The sequence below is a fragment of the Dendrobates tinctorius genome, unplaced genomic scaffold (assembly GCF_039654945.1).
Source record: "Dendrobates tinctorius isolate UK_male_01 unplaced genomic scaffold, ASM3965494v1 ptg000134l, whole genome shotgun sequence".
In the NCBI taxonomy this organism is placed as follows: domain Eukaryota; kingdom Metazoa; phylum Chordata; class Amphibia; order Anura; family Dendrobatidae; genus Dendrobates; species Dendrobates tinctorius.
The window spans coordinates 12044289-12066019 of record NW_027361802.1 but is presented as its reverse complement, the minus strand read 5'-3'; the positions used below and the strand labels follow the sequence as shown (position 1 = coordinate 12066019).

At 44.4% G+C, this 21731-nt stretch overlaps 1 protein-coding gene across 1 annotated transcript in view; it reads left to right on the top strand.

The window, feature by feature from the left end:
- The window catches only part of TRPM3 (transient receptor potential cation channel subfamily M member 3), a 710253-nt gene that overhangs the window by 32319 nt on the left and 656203 nt on the right, over positions 1-21731 (top strand). The window lies entirely within an intron of this gene.

Genomic DNA, 21731 nt, shown 5'->3' with positions numbered 1-21731 from the left:
TCAACAAATTTTCAACCTGACCTGGATATACTATATAATAGTGGCTGCAGAGTGGGAGTAAAATTTTTTTTTTTATTTTGCCTTTCCGTTGCAGAGATATTTCAATACAATATTTGATACCTAATGAGTTAACCTTAGTTAGGTCCAAGCAGATGTTATTACATAGTTTTCACTGGAGGTGTGATCTTCTGCCTCCTGTATGACACTGACCAATCATAAGTAGGCAGAAACATAGAAGTGCAGAATTTCCTGTGATGATGTCATCAGTGTCACATGACCTGAGTCCACAGGTCCTGCCAGCCTAAATAAGCACTATATTAAACAGCACAGAAGTGTAGAGCTATAAGCTCCAGTTAATAGTTCCAAACTTCTGTGCTGTGTGAATCGGGCAACATTTATCAGCTGTCAGGTTCTCTTTGCAGAATCTCCTAAGCATACAAAACCTTTTAATAGCTTTAAAGGCTGGTAAGCTACTGAAAAACCACTGGGTATTGAATTAGGTATTAAAACAAAGATGTACCTTGGATTCTTGTATGAAAAAAAAGACTTTTGTATTAGGGAATGACTTTACACAGTTTTTCAGCACTTCACGTTTCACATTCACATAATGTCAAGATCATGCTTGGTTCATGTACCAGCACAGCTTCTGAAAAATCTTACCCAATGAGGGGGCATTAAGGAGTCATAGAAGGGCAAATGTGAAAAAATGACTAGTTAAGACCATTAATTATCTGTGTAGTAAACCTGAAGCAACCCTGCATAATATGACTTATGTTTTTTTCTACATTGTAAATACAATAAATATTCTTTAGTATGACATTATTCTAATGGCATTTTTCAGTATATACACCAAACGTGTTTTCAGATGCACTTTGATGCGGAAAGTATAACTTTAACAAGCACACCAGAAAACTGTCCCAGGAAATGTTTTCTGAAGCCTTTTGGGAGCAGTTCACTCACACTTTTTTTTTTTTTTTTTTGCATTTTATCAAAATGAATAGAAAATGAATTTTTTTTTTAGCTGATTTTTTCATGAATTGAACTTGAAGTGTTATTGTTAGAAAAAAAGCAGCCTGCTGGGTTAGCGAATGATAAAGGCCTTTGTGTTGTGTCCAAATACGTAAAGACCTGATAAAAAATGCAACGATGTGAATAATTTAATATCATCTTGGCCATTTAAAATATTAGTTATTTTTATCATTTGCAGCTTTGTGTTGTTTATGCAGATGCGTCATATATGAGGATCACAAAATAGTGTAACATGTATCTAATATAGATCGAGTTTGATATCTGTGGAAACCTATTGAGATTTACTATTATATATGATATTCTTTCCATATTTTATTTGATTTGAACACAAAGCAAAAAAAAGAAATTGTGCGTTTTAATATGTGTTGAGCAAAATTTGTTAAAGGAAATCTGTCACCCTTTTTTTCAAATATGAGCTGTCGGCACCGACATCAGGGGCTTATCTACAGGATTCTGTAATGCTGTAGATAAGCCCCCGATGTAGCCTGAAACATAACAAAAAAGAGTTAGATTATACTCACCCTGGCGTCCGATTCGGTCCGATGGGTGTCGCCGTCCGGTCCGGTGCCTCTCATCTTCATACGATGCCATCCTCTTCTTTCCTTCCTGTCGTGGCTCTGGCGCAGGCGCACTGCTCTGCCCTGTTGAGGGCAGAGCAGAATACTGCAGTGCGCAGGCGCCGAACCTCTCTGACCTTTCTCGCACCTGCGCACTGCAGTACTCTGCTCTGCCCTCAACAGGGCAGAGCAGTGCATCTGCGCAGGAGCCACGACAGGAAGGAAAGAAGAGGACGGCATCGTATGAAGATGGGAGGCGCTGGACCGGACGGCGACACCCATCGGACTGAAACGGACGCCGGGGTGAGTATAATCTAACTCTTTTTTCTTATCTTTCAGGTTACATCAGGGCTTATCTACAGCATTACAAAATGCTGTAGATAAGCCCCTGATGTTGGTGCCGGAAGCTCTTATTCGAAAAAAGGGGTGACAGATTCCCTTTAATCAAAGGAGGAGGAAGACCATGCAGTATGATGCGCACACCTGGAGTATGAAGTATATAAAAATGAACAATAATCAGCCTAATAAATCAGCCAAATCTATATATAGAGAGATCATAAACTAGGCAACTATAGTTTAGATGCCTGAGTAAATAGGTTTATTGATAGAGCATAGAGGAAGAGAGACACAGGTGGAATGTCAAACAAGACTGAATATGTTGAGACCCACCTGGTTATACAAAAACATTGTTGGATAAGGTATAGGAAGAACAAATACACCTTAATTGGAGCAAATCTTTTTACTCAGATGTATATGGCAGTGTATCCATAAACTAAAATGGGCAAGATGTAGAAAAAAAAATTAGCAATAAAATTTCTATGCATCCTGCACCGCTCAATTTTCTTGTTTGTGCCATTAAAATCTAGTTAAGAAAATGAAAATAGAATGCCTTATTTAAAATAAAAAGCTTATGTAGACGTAGATGGACATAGATGATGTAGACGTCAGAAATCTCAGACATAGTTCAACATATGCAAGATATGGCATAAACTTGCACATGCTTTTGACGTATACGTCCTACATCTGCTGATGCACAAATGTGAGCTTAAAAACAAAAAAACAATTCAGATTAGCTGCTGTACCAAAAATGACAAAAAGAAGAAGAAGGCTTATGTAACACAGCGTTCTTCTCATTCTAAAGCAAGGGTTTTCCATAACAATACTCGGCGGATGAAAAGAACTTATTTTAAGCTGCCTTCATATTATATGAACTGTTTAACTACAGAAATCTGTCTGTGTTATTGATTGAAACTTTAATGTTTGGGGTTATAAAAGGCATTTACAATTATTCTAATATGACTGTGTTCATACAGTACTGTCCAAAGGTTTTAGATAGGTATGGAGAAGATGCTGCAAAGTAAGAATTCTTTCAAAAATAGAAGTGTTAATACTTTATTTTTACCAAGTCACAAAATGTAAAGTACTTGTAAATGAACAAAAGAGAATTCCAATTCAAATCAAAACTTCAAAACAGCATGAAATTCTTTTAGATATAAGTGCACAAAATGAGCACTCATGTAGGATTATAGTCAGGTATAAGAATAACTGGCTATACTAAAGAGTAGAGATGAGCGACTTTGCCTTTTTTCGGGTCGAGTCGAAGGCCGACTGAAACACGAAACCCATGGGGAAGAAAAGTCGGCAGTGAGTGGAGGACAGGAAACACACTTAGAGTGCCCATTTTAATGCCAAAAACATCAATTCTTATGCCTTAAGCTTGTCAACCTTAATTTACTTTATAATAATAGTTAGGCATAGAAAACTGGGGGTTATTTGGCTAAAGTTGTGGGGGGGGCGTAGGGTTGGCTTCAGATTTTCGTGGGCCCAGGGCCAAAGAGTGTCACTGGGCTCCTTTAACACATGACACAATTCATGATCCTTTGATACGGCAGAGAAATAGCGGTACAGTACAATGAAAAATACTTCAATTCTTACATCACATGACTGATATCCATTTTAAATTCTCCTATAGCTCCAAAAACAGACAGTATATTCCTCCATACAGTATTATGGCCACCGCATAGTGCGTCATACAGAGTAATGAGGCCCATATATTTCTCCATACAGAATCATTGGTCCCATATAATGTTCCATACAGTATATGATGAGCTCCACATAATGCTATGCTGTTGTTCACCATGGATGAAGCTCCAGTGTCTTATGGGCCCAAATAATGTTCCATATATAATGGGCCCCATTTCTAATGCTCCAGTGTATAATGGGCCCTGTAAATGCTGCTCCAGTGACTGATGTCCACCTTTGGAATGATCCAGTGTATAGTGGGCCCCAGATATTATTCTCCAGAGTATCGTGCTCCCCAAAAATTGCTCCCAACCTTTAAAACGTTTAAATAAGTCTCCTCGCTAGGGAATCCCTGTACTCTGGACTCCTCCTCACCCCCATCTTCCATCTCTCTGCACTTGGACTGTTTAGGCAGAGGGCGTACAGACGTGATGTCATCGCGCTCTTTGACCAGAATGTCACTTTCAGGAAAAGTGTTTGGTTTCCGGGGGCAGTATGGTTGCAAAGCTGAACCTTAAAGGAATGTCCAGAAGGGCACCACCAGGATTGGAGCCTGCGGCTTAACTGGACTCAACATAGGCAACCTCAACCATGCCATCCACAAAAAAGCTGCACAGATTGCAAGCTTACTTCCGTTAACGAACGTGACTCAGGCATGCCCCCGTGGTCCACGTCCAGCTTAGTAGAGGGACACGCGAGGCTCTGGCACGCGAGATGCGGCCAATAACAGGTCTGTCATGCCCTTACATGTCCGGGGCTGCACGCGTGCTACAATGAAAGGACCAGCGTGTATCGCTTACAGGTGCGGATAACACGCTGAACCCCGTTAGTGATGGGGATCTAGGATTACAATTCTTCCACGCGAACAAGCATTTCCCAGTAAGTGCAGGTAAACCGTAATTCCGGAATTAGGCCTAAACGGCATTCCAGAAAGAATGTGAAAAAATTAAGTGTCCAAACCACAGGTGCTGTAGCTTGCTTAACAGCTGGACTCCTCTGCTGAGTAGCACACAGTTCTTACATAAACAGGCGGCATAGGTTGGTTCACGGGTGGCCAACTCTGCTGAGTAGCATACACAGTTACTAGGCCCAAAGTATTAAGTGGTGTGAACGCAGTCAAAAACTGGTTCTTTCATAAACAGGCGGCATAGCTTGGTTCACGAGTGTGCTCCTCTTCAGAGTAGCAGACACAGTTACTAGGCCCAAAAGGTTTTTCAGGACTATATGCGGTAAAAAATTATTAGAAACACACACGGTGTAGCTCCTTTACAGGTGTACTACACTGCTGGCTACCAGACACCGCTACTATGCCCTAAAACTGTCTATTATCATTGAAAACCATTATTAATGTGAAAAAAAGATACGCTTTTGTTTAACGAAACGTTCTCGAACGGAAACTCGAACAGCCGAATTTTAATCAAAGTGTTGTATTTCGACGAACGGATCTAACACCACCCAAAACAGCTAGAATTTGAATTTGGCCAACAGTTCGACTTAAACACCACTCATCTGTAATCAGGAGGCAGACTCAGACGGTCTCAGGCACAGTATGGATTCGACAAGATTGCTGAAAGTTGAGAAAGGGTACAGTATGACCGGATAACAGGTATATATAGCATAGTTTAAACATTTAAAATCTCCGTGTTTATTTCCGGAGTACGACAAAGATACTCAGCCTCAGTATGGATTAGACAACAATCTAAAAAGTAGAAAAAAGAAATGTTTTGGAAGCGTACACCAGTATACACTGTTGGGGTATTTTTAAATCTTCATATATATTTCTGTCTCAGTAAGACAGTCCAGACTCTCCGCAAGAGGAAACAAGATGGATAAAAGTACAGACATATAGTCGAGAGATTGCAGAAATTTAGGAATTACTAATTAAGGGAAAAACTCCCTGGAGAATTCTCAGAGGCGATGCTGACCCTCAATTACTTTGTGTGTGGAGACAGCGAAAACAGTTCTTTGTGAAGAAAGGGTTGCTGTATCGCAGTACCGTTGATCCCATCACCGTTACTCATCTCCATCAAATTTTGATCACAGGGAGAGATTTAGACATGGTCCTCACTGCCTATCATGATCTGTCAGGTAACTTTGGAGTGCAAAAGACAGAAGCCACAGCCTGTAGGCGATTCTATTGGATTGGCATAAGAGGGCACATTTAAAAATATGGGCAGGAATGTCACACGTCTGTGAGTAGGAAAACTGTGAAAGCTGATGATAAACCACCACTGCATCTCATTGTGAGTCGACGTCCATAAGAAAAGGAAGCCATTGATCATCTGAAGCTAGAGCCCGGCCAGCAGGACAGGGCATAGCTACGTCTTAACCATCATCTATCAGTTCACCAAATTTGTAGTGGCAGTCCCAGGGAAGGATTTGACAGCCCAGACTACACAGCGGAGGAGCAGGGAGAGGTAAATATTGCAAATGCTGGGGCCCTGCCCAACCAAGGGGGGCCCACTCGTGGGCGTCGGTACTGGCACTGGGCCCCTCATAGTACGTCAGTGTGTCTGACAGCGGGTGTGCACCCCCACCATCAGAGACACTTGATTGCACTATGAGGGACCCTGTGCCAGTGCCGGCGCCCAAGAGTCGGCCCACCCACCTGTCCAGGGCAATGGCACTCGCATGGTTGCGTGCGCTAGGTGGTGACCACGGCCATGGGGGGGAGGCAGCCCAGTTAGGGAAGTTTAAAAAATGGCATATGTTGATGTTGGACATTCAGCAGCTGCAAATGGAGGAATCGGAGAAGTCCGAGGAAGAGGAGGATAAAAGCAAGCCATTTTTCTGGCAACCTATGTGTCATAAGTGGAAGGTGAGACAAAATCCTTTGAAACCCATGCATGGTTCATTTTAATGAAGGTTAGATCATCAACATTTTGGGTCGACAGATGGGTCCTTTTTTCTGTCAGGATTGAGCCAGCAGCACTGAAGACTCTTTCCGATAGCACACTAGCAGCAGGGCAAGCGAGCTCCTGTAAGGCATATTGTGCCAATTCAGGCCAGGCGTCCAGTTTAGAGGCCCAATAGTCAAAGGGGAATGACCTGTGAGGGAGAACATCAATATGGGACGAGAAGTAGTTTGTAACCATAGTTGACAACTGCTGTCTCCTGTCACTTTCAATCAATGCAGTATTATCAGTCGTGTGAGCGGGACTTGAAAAATCAGTCCTCAACATGGTCATGAAACCCCTGTCTCCAACGCCACTTCTGATGTGTGCACCACGAACACCTCTTCCATGTTTCCCCCTACGGCTCGTTGGAGAACCATCACCGCTGCTGTGTGCTGGGAATGCCTCAAACAAACGGTTTACCAGAGTTGCTTGTTTGTTAGCCAATATTAGGTCAAGGTTCTCCTGTGGCATGATGTTTTGGTATTTGCCTTTATAGCGTGGATCCAGGATGCTGGCCAACCAGTAGTCGTCATCGTTCATCATTTTGGCAATGCGGGGGTCCCTTTTTAGGATCTGCAAGGCATAATCTGACATGTGGGCCAATGTTCCAGGTGTCAATGATGCACTGCGAGTGCTGGGTGGAGGAGCACTTTCTGGCAAATCCACATCCCTCCAGTCACACACAAACCCTGTACCAGACCTTGCCACGCCAACATTTTCTCTTGCCCCACGAGAAGCATCCTCCTCCCTTAAATAATCACCCCCATCATCATCCTCCTCCTTCTCTTCCTCCACCTTGTCCAGGAGAGATCCCGGAGCAGACAATGGCTGACTGTCATCAAGGCTTCCCTCCTCTTCCTCATCCTCCAAGGCTGCAGATGCCTGCTCCTTAATGTGCGTCAAAGTTTGCATGAGCAGACGCATAAGTGGGATGCTCATGCTTATGATGGCGTCATCTGCGCTTACAAGTCGTGTGCATTCTCAAAACACTGACGGACTTTACAGAGGTCTTTCAGCTTTGACCACTGTACACCCGACAACTCCATGTCTGCCCTCAAAGTGCCTGGCCGTGTATCCTCCCACAAATGCATTACAGCCTGCCTCTGTTCGCACAGCCTCTCAACCATGTGCAGGGTGGAGTTCCACCTTGTTGCAATGTCGATAATTAGGCGGTGCTTGGGAAGTTGGAGCAATCGCTGCAGCTTCTGCATACGACTGGAGTGTACGGGCGACCGGCGGATGTGCGAGCACAGTCTTCACACCTTCTGGAGCAGGCCTGTTAACTCCGGATAATTATTGAGGAAGCACTGCACCACCAGGTTCAAGGTGTGAGCCAGGCAAGGTATGTGTCGGAGTTTTGAAAGGGCTATGGCTGCCACAAAATTCCGGCCGTTATCACAAACTACCGTGCCTGCCTCAAGATGTAGACTGCCCAGCCATGACTCAGTTTGTCGCTGAAAGTAGTCGGCCAGTACCTCCGCGGTGTGTCTGTTGCCCAAACACATCATCATCAACACAGCCTGCTGATGCTTACCACTAGCTGTTCGATAGTGGGACACCGAATGTGCAACACTGGCAGCTACGGATGGAGTGCTCGTGCGACTGCGCTCTGTGGACGAGCTTTCGCTTCTGGAGGAGGAGGAGGAGGCGGGTCGAACGCCTACACCCAACTGTTTCCTATACCGTGGGCTAGGCAGCACTGTCCCACCGCCGCTGTACCCTGTGGACCCTGCATCCACCACATTAACCCCGTGCGCAGTGATGGACATGTAACGGCCCTGGCCATGCCTACTGGACCATGCATCTGTTGTGAGGTGCACCTGTCCACTTACTGATTGCTTGAGTGCATGGACAATGCGGTCTTTCACATGAAGGCGGAGGGCTGTGATGGCTTTGCGAGAAAAAAGTGCCAACTTGGTAGGTCATAGCGTGGTACTGCGTAGGCCATGAGTTTGTGGAAAGCTTCGCTTTCAACCAACCGGAAGAGCATCATCGCAAATGAGATTAGTTTGGCAATGTGGGTGTTCAAACCCAGTGTACGCGGATGAGAGGATGAGTACTTTCTTGTCCTACTCATAGTCTCTGGTAGGGTGAGCTAGACTTGAGAGCTGCATATGGTGGAACTAGCGGTGGACATGGCGGACTGAGAGAGGGTTGATGATGGTGATGAAGTTGGTGTTCTTTCTGATGGCCTAGATTCAGTCTTTCGTAGCAATAATATTGTGATTCCCTGACTGCTTTGGCCTTGCAATGACACCTCAACATTTGCTGCTGGTGGTGTGCTAACCGATGGGCTTACAGTGGGGGAAATGATGTAGCGTTGCTGACTACCTTCATTGGGAGCAGTTGCACATGTGGTACGTGAGGTTTGGTAGTCCGTCCACGCTTGCAAGTGCATGGTGGTTAAATGTCTAAGCATGCAACTGGTATTCAAATTTCTCAGATTTTTCCCTCGGCTAAAGGTCTTTGCGCACTTCTTACAGATAACCTTTGCCTAATCATTAAGATTTTGTTCAAAAAAGTGCCACACTGCACTCTTCCTACTATGGAAGACATTTTGATGCCTTGCATGCTGTACTAATTTGACTGTCTGGCCTAGCTGTCCTGCAACTCTTTTGGTTTTTGTAACCCGTTTTTGGACTTCCCCGGGCCTGCTAGATAACAGCTGTTGCGATGTCGATGCCTTCTGCGGATGCTCCTCCTCCTCTTCTGAGCTATTGGCAGTGGCACCCTCTTCCCCCAAAGGATGCCAATCTGGGTCAACAACTGGGTCATCCATCACCTCCTCTTCAATGTCATGTGCACCTTCCTCTGTGTCACCATGTAAGGTGGTATAGTATGCGGGAAGGGGCACCTGAGTTTCATCAGGGTCAGATTCTGGCTCAGTACACTGCGAGGACAATGTACTGCTCTGAGTGAATGTACCAGCAGATAAATAAAGCAGTGGCTGTGCATCAGTGCACTCCATGTCAGATTCTTCTTGGACTGGTTAATTCACGATTTGACTTGATAACCCAGGCATGGTATGTGAAAAGAGCTCCATGGAGTAATCTGTAGTGTGGCCTGCCGCATCCTTTACTTTTGGTAGGGGTGAAGGACACAAGGAAAGGTGTGGTTCCTGACCATGAGCCTCCAATGACGATTCAGTGCTTTTATTTTTTGAAAGTTCAGAAGAGGAGGCGATAGAGCTGGAGGCTGTGTCAGCAATGTAAGCAAAAACTTGTTCCTGAAGCTCCGGCTTTAAAAGCGGTTTACCTACTCCCAGAAAAGGGAGCCTTTGAGGCCTTGTGGAGCCAGACGATGACGCAGGATCAACACTTCCTGCATTAGGTGCTATTGTGCTTTTGCCACTACCAGCAGATACACCACCAACACCATCATTACCAGCTGGCAACCCACGAACACTTCCACGCCTCTTCCAACACACTCAGTGGCGGATTAAGTGGACTATGGGCCCGGGGCTGTTCATAAAACCTGGGCCCCTGTACCCCCCTTCCCACCTGAGCGCTGCGGTCCCCGTGCAGGAATTGACAGCCGTACGGACCGCAGCACTTGGTTTGCTGCGGGTCCATACGGAAAACCCGCCACCATTCCACCACGTGTGGACATGGCCTAAAAAGACGTTGCACATAAGCTGTAGGCCTACGGCCAATACGCACAAAATCGCCCAACGTGATCCTGGCCATAGGGGATCCACTTTAATGTCCCCACTTTAATTTGAAGTCCCCTTACTTCATCCATTGCAGTCCCCTATCACCCACTCACTTCATCTGCAGTGCCGCTTCATCATTTGCAGCCCCTTATCCCCCCTTCCATTTCATCATGTGCAGTCCCCTTCCCCCCAACTTCATGTGCAGACCCACTCCCCCATCATCATGTGAAGTTAATTTTACCCCCACATCATGTGCAGTCCCCCTTACCCCCACTTCATGTGCAGTGCCCCTTACCCACAATTCATCATGTGCAGTCCCCCTTACCCCCAATTCATCATGTGCAGTCCCCCTTAACCCCAATTCATCATGTGCAGTCCCACTTACCCCTTAATTCATCATGTGCAGTCCCACTTACCCCTTAATTCATCATGTGCAGTCCCCCTTATCCCCCACTTCATCATGTTCAGCCCCACTCACCCCCCCTTCATCATATGCAGCCCTACTCACCCCCCTTCATCATGTGCAGCCCCACTCACCGCCCTTCATCATGTGAAGCCCCCACTCATCCCCCCTTCATCCTGTGAAGCCCCCACTCATCCCCCCTTCATCCTGTAGAACCCCAGTCACCCCCCTTCATCCTGTACAACCCCAGTCACCCCCCTTCATCCTGTACAACCCCACTCAACCCCCTTCATCCTGTGTAGCCCCACTCACTCCCCTTCATCATGTGAAGCCCCCACTCATCCCCCCTTCATCCTGTGAAGCCCCCACTCATCCCCCCTTCATCCTGTACAACCCCAGTCACCCCCCTTCATCCTGTACAACCCCACTCAACCCCCTTCATCCTGTGTAGCCCCACTCACCCCCCTTCATCATGTGAAGCCCCCACTCATCCCCCTTCATCCTGTGAAGCCCCCACTCATCCCCCCTTCATCCTGTACAACCCCAGTCACCCCCCTTCATCCTGTACAACCCCACTCAACCCCCTTCATCCTGTGTAGCCCCACTCACCCCCCTTCATCATATACAGCCCCCAGTCACCCCCCGTCATCATATACAGGCCCCAGTCACCCCCCCCTTCATTGTGTACAGCCCCCACTCACCCCTCCCCCATTTAATTCATTTTATAAATAAAAAAAAATAAAAAAAGTTCCCCATACTTACCTCACAGCCGGCTCGCTCCCCAGCAGCGCCTCTGCTTTCAGCATCCTCCGGGACATGTCGGCGCGTGCACGATGACGTCATCGCGCACGCCCGACATCTGACCCGGAAGTACAGCCGGAGGGAGCCGGAGCTGAGCAGCTGTCAAGGTGACGGCCATGCACAGCTCCCGGCCCCGGCCTCATAGAATGTGACGCGGGCGGCTGTCTGCTGTCGGCGGCGTCACAGCACAGGGCACGGCCGGCACTGTACAGGTGCTGGGGGAGTGGCCCGGGGGGCATTTGCCTCTCTGACACCCAGCCCAGCCCGCCCCTGCCCCTGGGCCCCCAAAAAACCTTGGGCCCGGGGCGACCGCCCCATCCGCCCCTATTAAGATCCGCCACTGAACACACTTCCTCATTTTTGGAAAAAATGTACCCAAAATACCACCAGCAATATGGTATTGGAAAACAAGGTACAAGGTGTATATAGTATTGGGGAGAATTTGAATCTCCCTACAGACTTGAGGACACTGAACTATTATCTCAGGCCCAGTGTAGATTACACCTCAATATAACAGGCTGAAATTAGATGGTGTATAAAATGTCTATATAGGACTGGGGAGAATTTGAATCTCCCTACAGACTTGAGGACACTGAACTATTATCTCAGGCCCAGTGCAGATTACACCTCAATATAACAGGCTGAAATTGGATGGTGTATAAAATGTCTATATAGGACTGGGGAGAATTTGAATCTCCCTAGAGATTTTAGCAAGCTGACAATGATGCTCTCAGTCCCAAGTATGGCAGCAGGCAGCCTAATAAGCAGGACTGCTGCACACAAAAGTGTGGAAAAATGAACGCTTGGTAAATGGGCAAAAAAGAGGATGAAAAGTTTTTTTGCTTTTAAAAAAGCAGTTTGCACAGCAGTGTGAAAACAGCAATGCAGCTATCAGGGAGCCTTATAAGGCAGCCTAATAACCAACAGAGCTGATGCACCAAAATATAGCCTCCCCTTGCACTGCACACTAACTGGTGTGTTGTACAGGCATAATTGCTAGCAGTAGAAGAAGTTTTTTGTATCTTCTTCCCTGCCTAACGCTCTCCCTACAGAATCAGCAGCAGCAGCTCTCCATATTCTGAGATCAGCAGAAGTAAGATGGCGGTCGGCATGCACGCCCTTTTATAGCCCCTGTGACGCCACACAAAGCAAGCCAATCACTTGCATGCCCTTCTCAAAGATGGTGGTGACCGCTGCCTATGTCATCGTGTTGCCCACAGTGTGCGTTCTCCATCATTGGCTGAAAAAGGGCGCTCAAGCATCATTTGAAATGCAACTTTGGCGCCATGGTCGCCGACCTCGTGGCCAACCTCACGCTATGGTCGGGTTTCGTTTCATGAATCCCGACTTTTGCGAAAGTCGGCGACTTTTGAAATTGACCGACCCGTTTTGCTCAACTCTACTAAAGAGATGAATAATGATCATCATTTTCATATTTAGCTTAAAACATAGTTATTAACTGAAATAAAGCTGTGTTGGAGTCTCACAACTGTTCTTCACTGTCCTATTAAGGGAATAGAAGAATCCTGGATATCTATAAACAGAAAGATAGTGAGGAAACACTTAGCTAACCTAAATTAATTCAAGTCTCCAGGTCCAGATGAATTACACCCCAGAGTACTGAAGGAGATAGCAGAAGAAATTTTTGAACCCCTCTCCATAATCTTTGAAAATTCTTGGAGAACAGGAGAAGTCCCAGAAGACTGGAGAAGAGCAAATGTTGTTCCTATCTTCAAAAAGGGGAAGAAGGTGGACCCAGGCAACTATAGGCCGGTGAGTCTGACTTCTATACCAGGAAAGATCTTTGAACAAAGAATGAAGTGATTAAACAGAGTCAGCATGGGTTTGTAACTAATAAGTCATGTCAGACTAACTTAATTTCCTTCTATGACGGAATCACTGATTGGGTGGATCAAGGAAATGCTGTAGATATAGTATATCTTGACTTCAGCAAAGCATTTGACAAAGTATCTCATACAATCCTTATTGAAAAAATGACTAAGTATGGAATGGACAAGGCAACTGTTAGGTGGATTCATAACTGGCTTAGTGATCGGACCCAAAGAGTGGTTGTAAATGGCTGCACATCCAGTTGGAAGAATGTCTCAAGTGGGGTACCACAGGGCTCTGTCCTGGGCCCTGTATTGTTCAACATCTTTATCAACGATTTAGATGAAGGAATTGAGGGTAAACTGATTAAATTTGCTGATGACACAAAGCTAGGAGGGATAGCTAATACTAGAGAAGAGAGAGAGAGGATTCAAAAATATATAAATAAACTGGAGAAGTGGGCAGCAACTAACAGAATGGTTTTTAACAGGGAAAAATGCAAAGTACTACATCTGGGCAATAAAAATGAAAAAAGCATATACAGAATGGGAGGAATAGGCCTAAGCAACAGCACATGTGAAAAAGACTTGGGTATACTAATAGATCACAGACTGAATATGAGTCAACAGTGTGATGCAGCAGCAAAAAAGGCAAATGCAATTCTAGGATGTATTAACAGAAGCATACTGTCTAGATCATGTGAAGTCATTATTTCCCTCTGCTCCTCTTTGGTCAGACCTCATCTGGAATATTGTGTCCAGTTTTGGGCACCACATTTTAAAAAAGACATCAACAAACTGGAGCAAGTTCAGAAAAGAGCGTCCAGAATGGTGACCGGTCTGCAAACCCTGTCTTATGAGGAGAGGTTGCAGGATTTGGGATTGTTTAGTTTGCAAAAGAGAAGACTGAGAGGAGACTTAATAGCTGTCTACAAATATCTAAAAGGCTGTCACATTGTAGAAGGATCAACTTTATTCTCATTTGCACAAGGAAAGACTAGAAGCAATGGGATGAAACTAAATGGGAGGAGACACAGATTAGATATTAGAAAAAACTTTTTGACAGTTAGAGTGATCAATGAGTGGAACAAGCTGCCACGAGAAGTGGTGAGTTCTCCTTCAATGGAAGTCTTCAAACAGAGGCTGGACAGACATCTGACTGGAATGATTTAGCGAATCCTGCTTTGAGCAGGGGGTTGGACCAGATGGCCCAGGAGGTCCCTTCCAAATCTAAAAAAAAAAAAAAAAAAAAATAAATAAATAAACTGGGCGAGGAACAGACAAACTCTGCTACAAAGGTGAGGTTGTAAAAAATGGTTACTTGTTACAGGTCACACAATATGGCAAGACCGAGAAGGGCAACAAGACACAAGTTAGGTATACTGCATCATAATGTTGGTCCCAATTAAAGATTTGAAAGCAAACTGGAGTGATGTGCTGTTCAAGTTCTTTTGACTTAGCGCAAAAAAGTTAGCATTAATGAGGGTAATAGACTGTTAGCACTGCTCCGGATCCCTGTTCTGACAGGCAGTGTCTCCGGCGTGTCAGTTCACCCACTCGCGCTGCGGTCGGTTTTTCCCTTCCCCATGCTCTGCATGCTTGCAGCAGAGCTTCCAGCCGGGCCTCCAGCCATGTCCTTAGAGCACACGCATGTGTGCTCCGGCCCTCTTAAAGGGCTAGCGCGTGCACTTGCTATTTCCTCCACTGCCAATGGCTGTGGGGCATTATGTATATATTGATTCCTCCCCACTGGGGAGATGCCTGAGCAACCTTCCTGTTCCGTAGTCTAAGTTGTGTAAGGTTGTGTACCAGTCCCTGCTGTACTCTGGTGCAGATCCTGCCTGCTGAACTCTGGTGCATATCCTGCCTGCTGCACTCTGGTGCAGACACTGACTGCTGCACTCTGATATAAACTCTGCCTGCTGCACTCTGATACAAACTCTTCCTGCTGCACCATCCAGTCTGTCCTACTGGGTCCAGCAGCTGCATGTCCGTTGGTCTGTCCTGGAATGGCACCTGACATTCATCGGGAGCCAAGTCTAACCTCACCATCAGAGGCTCTAGTGAACAGTCGGGTACTCGCTTAGCTATGCCCCTCCAGGTTCTCGTTGTTCTGTGGCACAGTGGTTCCACAAACCACATCCGAGACACAGGACACAGGAAACTTAGTGCAGCATGATACACATCATGCTCACTTACCTTCTAAATTAGAAGATTTTCAGCAGTGCCATCAGCTCAGAACTGGAAGCAACCAGTGGGATCCAGCTACTCTCATCTTCTCTTCGGAGAAATCTGGCCAGAAGTCATCAAAAAGTCATTCCTTCAACATGGAAGCAAGTCCAATCAACTCAACTGTGCCTAAAAGCATAAGAACTGGGGTGTAGAAAAATGTCAGCAGGTGCTCTGGACTGATGAGTTAAAATGGTAAGTATTTGTCTGCAATAGAAGGCAGTTAGTTCACCAAAGAGCTGAAGAATGGTGCAATAATAAGTGTTTACCAGTTATGGAGAAGCTTGGTCGAGGTTCCTTGCAATTTGGGGCCATTACTGGTGTCCTCATTGATGAGAAATACAGAGACATACCTATTCATCATGTAAGACCATCACATATGCATCTGATTGGCTCCAGATTTGTTCTAGAGCAGGACAACTGCCTGAAACATACAGCCAATAGAGTTAAGAACTAGCTTCAGCATAAAGAAAAACAAGAAGTCCTGTAAACTTTGATACAGCCCTTGCTGAGCCTTGATCTCAACATCATCAACTGTTTCTGGGATTAATTGAAGACACGGGAGCATTTACACAAGCCTACATGCACAGAAGGCCTGAAGTTATTTCTCCAAGAATATTGGAACAACGTACCTGCCGAGTTCCTTCAAAAGCTGCACAAGTGTACCTAGAAGAATTGATGCTGTTTTGAAGACAAATTAATAATTTAAATTAGAATTTTCTTTTTTTTTCATTCACTTTGCATTTTGTTAATTGATAAACCTAAAGTATCAACCCTTCTATTTTTTTTTTTTAAAGCGTTCTTACTTTTCAGCTTTTTTTTCACACTCGCTTAAAGCTTTTGCACAGTACTGTATATGCCACTCAATTCAGGCAGAGAGAGTCAGAAATATAAAAAAACCAATGTCCAAAATCCAATTCATTTGTTTTTGCATAGTATGTAGGAAGAGAACAGCTGTGATCAAGAGGGATCAAGAGATGGATATCGTTGGTAGCAATTAAAGTTGCTAGATTTTGCATTGTGTTGCCAATTTTGACATGAAGGATCAATTACTTTAGTACAGATGTTGAAAAATGTTCAACATACTTATTAAGAAAGTTTGTGAAGCCTAAGTAAAACAAAAATACTTGTTATAAGCAAATCACACTTAAATGTGAACCATGCTTTCGATAAACTACTCCACCTTCCCCTTCCTCCTGAACTTATCATTTACTCTGGAAAAACAACTCAACTCCATGTTTCTCAAAACAAGATGAACTGATGGGACAGTGATATCTCAGGCTACATCTTCTATTATACTCTATGGAGAGTAGGGGGAGGAGAAGAGAGGAGTAGTGTGAAAAATCACGCAGAGGGAGACAAAGAAAGATTGTGCTTCAGTTTCTAGCAAGTTTTTTTGCCTAACCTCAGAGCTGGATTCACATATATACTGCACAGTACTGCTGCATTATGTACACTATGCTGCTGCTGCTTCTCTCTGTATGCTATCTAAGGAATGAAGAGAAGAAATCCCTTTCTATTTGCTGTTATGTGATCATAGCAGTGAGCCTCCTGCCAACTGCTTACTGTAGAGTCAACTACAAATTTAAAGATAGAAGCTGCAGAGGAGAAAAGTGGTGAAAATACAGAATACAAGTGATTTAATGACCATAAATAGTGTTATTCCTCATGTACACATGGGACAGCTTACTGCGAAAAGTTACTTGAAAATATAGTTAAACTTTAAGGGATATAAGTCAAGCAGTAGTTGACTATTTAGTCACGGCCGAAAGTGTTGGCACCCTTGAAATTGTTCCAGAAAATGAAAAATTTCTCACAGAAAATTATTGCGATTACAGATGTTTTACTATACATGTTTATTTCCTTTGTGTGAATTGGAACAACACAAAAAACAGAGGAAAAAAAGGCAAGCTGGACATCATTTCACAGTCAGTGGGTACGGAAATTTCATCCAATATCATTAATGAATATGTGAATTTAATTAGGCATGCCACAACATATTCTCCATAAACAAACGCTAGCAGTAAATTGAGTTATACTGTACAGCTCTATTTTTTCAGCATAGCATTGTCATAGGAAACTATGTACAATTCTCATTCGCTTTTTTAGAGTCACTGCTGAGATACTAATTGCCTCTAAAATCAATATTAGAACAGTAAAATTCCCTCCAATGTAACATCCTAATGTACTAACCTCAAGGAGCACCAATAAAAATGTGAATGTGTGCAGAATAAAATATTGATACAAATGGAACAATGTTTGTGTCATAATCATAAAATATCATGCATAATATGCAGAGGCTAAAAATGCACAGAAGTGGCTACAAAATCAGAGCAGGAGGCTATCTGGGCTGAGAAGCAAGTACAAGTAAGGCCTCTTTCACACATCAGTTTTTTTTCCAATCAGTCACAATCCATCAAAGTTGGAAAAAAAACGGATCCTGTGCAGATTGTGAAAAACTGATGATCAGTTTTTTTGATGGATCTGTCGCAGTAGCTGTAGCTTGAGGTAAACTTTGTCCCTTGCGCCTCTGGGGAGAGAAAGAGAGAGCGAGAGAGAGAATTTTATATGTGCCAGAATGAAAAATGAAGCAAAACAGAATCCGTCGCCGGATTCCATCATTTGACGGACAGCGACGGATCCGATCCTGCGCCCATAGGCTTCCATTATAGCCAATGACGGATGGCGCTGGATCCATCGCTGTCCGACTTTTTGACGTAGACAAAAAACGTTCCTCTGTCCGTTGTCTCCGTCCGACGGACAAAGAATTTCCAACGTGCGGCCATCCATCACAATTCGTCACTAATACAAGTCTAAGAGAAAGAAACGGATCCAGCAGCATCAATCACTGGATCCGTTTTTTTCAAAAAACGACGGATTGTGACTGATGGCAAAAAACTGATGTGTGAAAGAGGTCATACCCGAAGATACAGAAATCCCAGGCTAATGCTGGCTGCACTTGATACAAAAGTGTATAATTTCATGGCATAGTGCTAATTTTAGTAAGAGCAGTGAGTAGTACACAATCAATAGTAGGTTATATAGTAAGCACAAAGTACTAGGTAAGAATTGTTACCAAACAGCTTAGGACCCAGGTAGCCACCATAATACATTGTGTGTTTTACAGGTACTCTATCTGGGGATTGACTACCGGTTTCTAGACCCAAAATGTGTAATACTACATAATTACCTCGCATTTAGTAGTACAATGGCTACACACTCCTAAACCCCTCTTTTATGTGCTCTGCCATGGCTCTTGCATTGAAGTGTGACATCACTGCTTCCGCAAGTCCTCACAGGTCACGTCACAACGCATCAAGTGCATAGACACGTGTGGATGCATAGTGTCACACCTATGTGCCCTGGAGAGAAAAACGTCTACTGCACAGTCTAAGAATATACACATGGCAACTTTGTGATAGTTAAATGTCATGCACTTGGTAAGATGAAACAGGAATAGAAGTGGCACTCCAATCCCGTAAAAAAATAGAAAATACTTTATTTAAGGCATGTTAGCCATGTATAAAAATCCAAAATGGTTCATTCCAAACATCAGTATATCGGAAACCAATTGACTGTCCCACATACCTCAAATGGGACAGCTTCCATCCTAAACACATTAAGAAATCCATTGTCTACAGCCAGGCCCTCAGATATAACCGTATCTGTTCCAGTCCCAAGGACAGGGATGAACACCTAACCCAGCTTAAAATGTCATTTTTAAATCAAGGTTACCATCCCACCTCCATTGATGATCAGATCGTTAGGGCCACAAGGATCCCTAGAAGTCAAGTACTTCAATACAGAAAAAAAGAGGAAAATCATCGTGTACCTCTGGTAGTGACCTACAACCCACAGTTTGAAATACTCAGAAAAATGGCTAAGAAACTTCACCATATCCTACACAAGGATGACCGGTTAAAAACACTATTCAAAGACCCCCCCTTGCTATGTTACAGGCAACCTCCCAATCTAAGAAACATCATTATCCGAAGTTCAATGCCCTCAGATTCACCAAGAGGGACATATCCTTGCAATGGGAGAAGATGCAAAACCTGCATTCATATAGAGACCAAAGACAAAATCCAAATTCCCAACACACAGCAGGACTATAAGATCCCAGGGACATTCACATGTTCCTCTTCCAATGTGGTGTATTTAATTCTATGCAATATATGTCCTGTGGGGGGCCTCTATGTTGGAGAAACAGGACAGAGACTGAGAGCAAGGATGAGGTCTCATCGTCATACAATTACAGACAAAAAAACCAACCATTTACCTGTGGCTAAACATTTCTGTGGTCCAGGACACAACATAGGCAATATGAAAGTTGTCATTTTAAAAGGCAATTTTAAATCGCAGACACATCGGAGAGTGTGGGAGCATAAATTCATTACTATCTTTGATTCTATTCACACAGGACTCAATTTGTCAGAAGGTTTTATGACCCATTACCAGATTACCATATCTGAGCTATTTCCTCCAAGTAGCCCTTTGATCTTCAGAACTTTTCATACTACCTATCTGATCTTACCTAATTAAGGATTCTCTCTTCAAGCTCATTGTTTGTTTATTGAAATGTTTTGCTTTAAACTGTATATAAATAAGGTTTCTTCAAATATTTTGTCATGTCAGCCTGATGAAGGGACATAAGCAGTCCCGAAAGCTTGCTTTGTAACAACATTCACTATTATTTGTTAGCCATTAAAAGGTATCATACCCACAAGATTCCTATTTTGTTTCTCTCACTGAGAGCACTTTATATATTTTTTTCTACTGGCTAACACGGTACCAAACCACTTTTTTCGTTTTAGCCATGTTTAAAAACAGAATAAACACCTGATCCGTTTCTGCCACGTACACAGCGCCCTTAGTCATAGCCAGAAACGCGTTAGGTATTTATTCTGTTTTTAAACATGGCCTGAAATAAAGTATTTTCTTTTTTTTTTACCGGGTTGAAGTGCCACTTCTATTCCTGTTTCCTTCTGCTAACTGCTGTGCTCAACAGCAGAATCTGGCATCTGGCACCCACCTCTGTTTTTACCTTGATTGGACCCAGCCTCATTTGGTCATATGTTTGGATCACATGTCAAGCTCCCATACCTCTTTCTCCTGCACTCAGTAAGATATATAGTTACATCCAGGGTTGGACTGGGGTGTCTGGGGCCCATAGGGGAAATTGACTCTAGGGGATCTTAGGGGCCCACCCTACAGCTATATGCAAATACCTGTTAGCCATTATCCCAGTTATAGTGGCTCATCGACTGTAAAATACAGGAGGCTCATGCACATGTACTGTATGCCACCATAAATGGGATGTACAATTATGGTAGTTTAAATTAAAGTGATTGTTTGGTTAAAACAAGTTACTGGTGTTCAATGGAGTCCAACCATTGGAAACTGCACCAATTGGAAGAATGGGTAAGTTTTATCCCTGACAGGGCACTTTTAGCCCCATTTTATTCCCATTTTAAAATGGAGCGGCAGGTGGGATGCTGATCGCAGTTCCATTCATTCTCTTTGGGGCTTTCAGAAAAAAACAAGAGTATCGCTTGCAGCCACTAAGGGAATGAATAGATCAGTGGTTAAGGCCTCTTTCACACATCAGGTTTTCGGCGTCAGGCGCGATCCGGCGCTTTTGACAGAAGCCGGATCCGGCGAAATGCAATGCCGGATCCGGTTTCCCCCCCATTGACTTGCATTTGCGCCGGATCGCGCCGGATGGCCTTGCGTTTCATCCGGTTTTCGCCGGATCCGGCAATGTGTCGCGATCCGGCGTCTGGAAAAAACGGCTACTGTAACGTTTTTTGTCTCCGGCGAAAAAGCCGGACACGCCGGATCCGGCGCGTCCGGCTTTTTCACACAATGAAAGCCTATGAGCGCCGCAATGCGCCGGATCTGGTTTTTTGGTCTGAGCATGCTCAGTAGCTCTGCCCACAAGACATATATAAAAGCAAGACAGTGGGACCCACAGCCACACCCAACATGCCACCCAAGAAAGCAACCAAGCGAAGCAGGAGAAGGCAGGAGACCACTGCAGCACCATCAGCACCACCACCACCCCAAATGGAGCAGCAAATAGAACATGCTGAGGAGGGGAGGCCAGCAGCAGATGAGAGACGGTATTTATCAAATCACCCATTCCTCCAAACTAGGGCTATTGAATATCAAGATATTCATTGGCCCTTTGTTTCTCTTTATTCAACAGCCGCCCAATAGATGCAGCAGCAGCAATGGCAGCAGCTGGAACACCACCCACAGGCATGGAGTGTGGCCACCAGGAAGACAGCACATCATCTTCTGGGAGCCCTC